The following is a 6,698-nucleotide window of genomic DNA, read 5'->3' as shown; positions in this document are numbered from 1 at the left end:
AGTATTTGTGCAAAATTTCAAGCGGCTAGCTTTACTCCTTCGAAAGTTGGCGTGCTTTCGATAGACAGAGGGACGGGCGGACATGGCTAGATCGACTTAAAATAACATGACGATCAAGAATATATATACTGTATGGGGTCTTAGACGCAAATTTCGAGGAGTTACAAACAGAATGATGAAATTAGGTACGCCCTAAAGCACCCCCTAAACTGAACTTCATTTCCGTTGGGAATAAAGAACGAATGTAATATCTATTTTCAGTGCAAAGTGCCGGTGGCCGCCCTTCCACAAAACACACTCCAAACGGTTCATATTTACCGGCCATGGCAATATGGTGCACAAATTAAAGGGATTTGAAAAGTCGAAATGTCGAAATGTCTGAGGTGCCATCCCTCCCCTAATGAGAACATTACCCTAAGGAAGAACATTACCAACAGGTACCTAAAAGGGGCAAATTCTCACACATCAATGAGTGCTTTCCGATTCAAGTTTAAACTCAATGATAAGGGACCTTTTTGTATAGCCGAGTCCTAATGGCGTCCCGCAGTGCGACACCTCTTTGGGGAAAATTTTTTTATTGCCCATGCATGCATTGTACCTCGCAAATATCGCGAGGCGCACCGAAGCGGGCCCGGTTTGGCTAGTATTATATAAAATTATGCCATCGAGGTTACCCAGTGATGAGCTTCTATTTAGTATGCTAATAGAAGTTGAAAATATCATTAATTCTAGTCCTCTTGCGTATGTTCCATTGCACTCAGAAACGGATGAAGCTTTAACGCCGAAACACTTTCTTTTAGGAAGTTTAAATGGTTTAAAGCCTATGTCGGAGTGATCCCAAAGCGGCATACTGTTAAGAAAAAGTTTGCATATTTTGGAAAAAGTGGGTAGCACAATATTTGCCGTCTTTAACATATAGGTCGAAGTGGTTGAAAAAGTCTAAAGCACATTCTTAAGGCGATTTAGTCATCATAGTTGACCCATCATTACCAAGAAATGTTTGGCTGCGTGGAAAAGTCTTGGGGACGAGATTGGCTACGGATGGGCAGGTTCGAAGTGCTAAAGTGCTTACAAAACATGGTATTCTCGATCGACCTGCGGCTAAGCTCGTGGTTTTGGAAGTAGAATTACAACGAGAGTTTGGCGACGAAACATTTTCTGGCCATACTGGAAACCCATATCCCAAATAATCTCCTTGAAACCACCCCAACCACATTTATTCGCCAGCTTAGTTGCTCTATAAGTATTCTCTTAAAACTAAGCCACTTTGTGAAAAGTGCGGTCGAACTTAGCAAGCGTTTACTTGCTTCCCAATGAGCAAGCCCTACGTTGATGATTGTATGTACTCGCACCACATGGTGTGCTGGGACATTCTAAACATTTCTGAATCATATGAATAATGGCTATATTTGTGCAATGACACAAGTGTTTTGAGCAAATGAATTTTACTATTCTGCTATTTGGGGAATTAAACGAATCCAAGTCTTCAGCGTAACTACGCAACAGAGTAGCTTCAAAGAGTTTTTAATTTTATTATTAGAAATTCATCAACAAAAAGACAACATTTGATTTTAATTTAAATGTTATCGAATAAAATGGCAAAAAGAAAAATTAAAACAATTATTAATATATACCTAATCATGCAAACATTGACAATTATGGCTGGTTCTTTTCAAAAAAACGCTTTAGGTAAGTCATAAATTTATTTAGTGATGCGGTTCCCCGAATCTGGGGAACCCACCACCATGGATACGGCTAAAAATTTATAGAAAATAAATTTAGTTGAAGGCCATCATTTTATTCTACATACCAAACTTCTGCCGAATCAGCAAAAATTATAGTTTCTAGGAACCAAACAAGGATGATCGAGAGACCGGTATACATGGGAGCTATATTAGGTTATAGACTGAATTGGAACGTACTAGGCACAGTTGTTGGAAGTCGTAACAGAACACCACATGCAAAATTTCAACCAAATCGGTTATGGACCGATTTGGACCGTACTTGGCACAGTTTTTGGAAGTCATAACGGAACACTACATGCAAAGTTTTAGCCGAATTGGACGAAATCTGCGGCTTGTAAGGGCTCAAAAAGTCAAAATGGGAGCTATATGGGAGCTATATCAAGTTATAGACCGATTTGAACCGTACTTATATACAGGGGCTCAAGAAGTCAAATCGGAAGATCGGTTTATATGGAAGCTATATCAGGTTATAGACCGATTTAGACCGCACATGACACAGATATTGAGAGTCACCCCAGAACACTATGTGCAAAATTTCAGCCAAATCTGACATAAATTGCGGCTTCCAGAGGCTCAAGAAGTCAAATCTGGAGATCGGTTTATATGGGAGCTATATGAGGATATAGACCGATCTGGACCGTATTTGGCACAGTTGTTGAAAGTCATACCAGAACATTATTGGCAAAATTTTATCCAAATCGGACAAAAATTACGGCTTCCAAGGGGTCAAAAATCAAATCGGAAGATCGGTTTATATAGGAGTTATATCAGGTTATATACCGATTTGGACCGTACTTTGCACAGTTGTTGAAAGTCATAACAGAACACTACACGCACATAATTTGAGCCAAATCGGACTAAAATTGCGGCTTGTAATGGCTCAAGAAGTCAAATCGGGAGATCGGTTTATATAAGAGCTGTTTCTAAATCTGAATGTGGCCCATTTGCAATCCTCAACGACCTATTCCATATTTAGCGGCTAGCTTTACGTGTTTGACCGCTATTGTGTTTCGACAGACGGACGGACATGGCTAGGTCGACGTAGAACGTCGAGACGATCAAAAATATATATACTCTATGCGGTCTTAGACGAATATTTTTAGGTGCTACAAACGGAATGACTAGATTAGTATACCCACATCCTATGGAGGTGGGTATAAAAAGCAGGACCTCAGGCTGCTGATAGCGCTGAACATAGGGACTGACAAACTTTTTCACCACCATGATTGGTGCACTGATGAAAGTGGCCCAGTCTGTGAATTAAGTCGGTCCACCACTGTACAAGTATTTTGATTGAATAGGCGCTTACTACGAGGAATGTGCGAATGAAGTGTCAACTGAATATAGGATTTGAAGGATGGCAAAAGACATATGTCACTACTTCTCGAGGAGGAGGACTTTGCTTATCCTACCAAGGAAGCATTATTTCAGGCAGTTAATAGGGATACCTGATATAAACAGATCGGATACCTGAGATGAACCTTGAAGTCGAGGGCGAGGCACTGCTGCACATCTGCACAGTTTTGGATTGACGGAACTTCCATCTGGAAGATCATGTTACACGGATGGATCAAAGCTAGAGGACAGTATGGGCCTGGGGGTCTACATTGAGAATCCAGGTACTGATATCTGTTTTAGACTGCCTGACCATAACAAGGTACTGCATGCGGAGATCCGGGCAATCACGGAACGAGTCAAGTAGTATGGTACTAACACGAGGACGTCGAGTGTAAACATCTTTATCGACAGTAAAATTACCATAAGGGCAATAACAACCAGGACGGTAAGGTCACGAACAGTCTTGCAGTGTAAGACGGAGATTAGCCCCTTCTCCGAGGATGGCGAGGATGGGAAATGAAAGGGCAAATGATTTGGCGGTGAAGGCCAGACGACTGCCGTCAATAAACTTGGTTAACCCGAAACCCTTCAGATCGACGCAGTCTGAATTAAGGGCGTGGGCGACTTATGCACATGCAACCCTGTGGAACAGCGAAACGGTCGGTAGGACGGCGGAAATCCTATGGTGGGGATCCAGATCTTGAGAAGACGAGTCTATTACTGAAAGGAAGTAAGAAGGAGATCAGCCTTTTAAAGCTGTAACATCCAAAGGTGTTTTATTTGACGTCTATATATGTGTGCAAAATTTCGTCAAAATCGGTCTAGATATAGCTCCCTCATATATCTTTCATCCGATATGGAATTTTAAGGCTGTAACAGCCCAAATTTTAGTCCGATCTTTACAAAATTTAGCATGAGGCGATTTATTTGACGTTTACACATGTGTGCAAAATTTCTTCAACATCGGTTCAGATTTAGATATAGCTCCCATATATGTCTTTCATCCGATATGGATGAACCTTTCCTTACTGGTTTTGTTTTGTTTGTTATTCAAATTTTTGATGTGCAAATTATTTGTTCTTTCTTTAGGTTCATTTCTTGACGACATGGAAGGAGTAGATTTGGATAATATTTTTACTCAACACTTAAGCTCTGAATACAATAATCAACAGCAAAACTCCAAACCGATTATCCACACTGATGAATATAAAACTCTTCCCAATGGATGTTATAAAGAAGTCATAAGAGAACCCGATTCCAATGATCCAAGACGTTACATCGAAACGGAACAATTGGTATGTCCTCCTAGTTGGCCCCAACAACAACATCAGCAAACACCAAATGCAGTGGCAAATTCCAATCCATTCTTTCAAAACTATGGCGCTTTTTCACAAATGTATCCTGCAACCTCACAATCAAGGGGAGACAACCAGATATCTTCAATGCAGTATACCACGCCTTCACCTTTTTCCACATTTGCTACCACCAAACCAAATAATTTACAGGATAACTTAAAATCCCAAAATATGCCACACGTTTTTGTTCTCTCAAAGAAAATAGGGTTATATAAAAAAAATTCGGCAATCAAACAGTCCGGATGTTTTGTTTCATTGTTGCCATTATTGGTTTTAATGATGTATATATGATATTAAAATTTTCTTTTAATTAGTTAGCCTTAGTTTATGTTAAGTTTTTGTAAATGAAGAAAAATTTTATATTTCTTAACCTAATTGCTTATTGCTTTGGATTTAGGACAGTGTAAATATCTGACCTATGGTAGATTTACCAGTTCTAAAGACGCATTGAAATCCCACTAGTGGACGGAAGGCAGAGAGCTGCAGCAAGCTATCTTAAAAATAAGTGCACATGGTAGACATGCTGCGAATGGCAAGCTCCCACCTTATACCAGCAATCGTAGTTGACGCTTTCGACTCAACAACCAAAACATAAAATACTCATTTAAATCCGTTGAGCTATTGTAATTGTTTTAACAGATGAGCATAAAATAATTGAGGGTCTTATTTTACATTTTGAGCAATACTCACAAGAGATCAAATTGACCGTAACACACACACACAACTACCGTTCAAAGTTACGAGGGCTGAAATTAATTTGCGTGCTTTGTAATGGCTTGGGTTAAGAAAAAAATGGAAGTAAGTCTGTCACTTTTTAACAGACGGAAACAGATAGGACGTACGTCACTGATAAAAGCAATTCTCATCCACAAATAAGAAACAAGAGAAAAAAAGAACAGAGTATATATATGCCGCTCAACAACACTTGATGTCTCATTCCTCTAATTGCTTTGGCTTCACATGACACTCATCTGGGTGGTGTTCATTTGCAATCAATACATGCAAATTGAAAAACACATCCGCATGCACACATTGCTAAAACTTTAGAGCATCACTCACTCTATTGTATATGTGCGTGTGTTTCTAGCTTACTTTGTTTTAAGGTGGCATGCGTAACAGGCAATTGCTTTGGCCAAAGTGGCTACTGAGTGCCAAATTTTGGGTCTCATGCTTTCACTTGCTGCAACGATTTTACATAAGTGAGCTCATAGTCCTATGTGTCTCATAATGATACCAATAGCTATACTGACCTCCTTCTTGCTACCTTTCAGTAATAGCCTCGTCTTCTCACGATCTGGATCCGCCCATAGGATTTTCGCCATCCTACCGACCGTCTCGCTGTTTCACAATGTTGCATGCGCATTCTTCGCCCACTCCCTTAACTCGGACTGCGTCGATCCGAAAGGCTTCGGGTTAACTAAGTTTATTGACTGCAGTCATTTAGTCTTCTCTGACAAATCGTCTGCCCTTTCATTTCCCCTTAATCCGTTATGGTCCGCCTCCCGAACGATGCGGATTTAGCCATCCTCAGAAAAGGCGTTAATCTCCTTCTTACACTGCAAGACTATTCGTGAACTTACCGTCCTAGTTGTTATTGCTCTTATGGCAATTTTACTGTCGGCAAAGATGTTCACATTTGGCCCATTTACAATCCCAACCGACCTACACAAATAAAAACTATTTGTGCAACATTTCAAGCGCCTAGCTTAACTCCTTCGAAAGTAAGCGTGTACCTAGGGGGGCTGCCCCACCCTAAAACCCACCAGATATATATTTAGAACAATCACGACAATATGGGACTCAAATGAAAGGTATTTAGGATAAGAAAACGTATCTGATATCCAATTGTCGGACCAAGTGCTAGGGGGACCACCTCAAGCCCCAAAACACCCATAAATCGACATATTTACCGACCATGGCAATATGGGACTCAAATGAAAGGTATTTGCGAGTAGAATACGAATCTAATATCCAAATGTGGGACCACGTTACTGGGGGTCCACCCCTTTCCCAAAACACCCCCAAACAGGACTTATTTACTGATCATGGGAATATGGGGCTTAAATAAAAGATATTTGAATGTAGAATACGAATCTGATATCAAAATATGGGACCAAGTGTTTGGTGGGCCGCCTCTCACCAAAAACATCCCCAAAGGGCACAAACGACCATAGAAATATGGGGCTCAAATGAAAGGTATTTGGGAGTAAAGCACAAATTTGATATCAAAATTCAAGAAAATTGTCCATGGGACACGCCA

This window comes from Stomoxys calcitrans, chromosome 4, assembly GCF_963082655.1.
Source record: "Stomoxys calcitrans chromosome 4, idStoCalc2.1, whole genome shotgun sequence".
NCBI classification, from domain to species: domain Eukaryota; kingdom Metazoa; phylum Arthropoda; class Insecta; order Diptera; family Muscidae; genus Stomoxys; species Stomoxys calcitrans.
Note: the sequence above shows the minus strand (reverse complement) of the source record.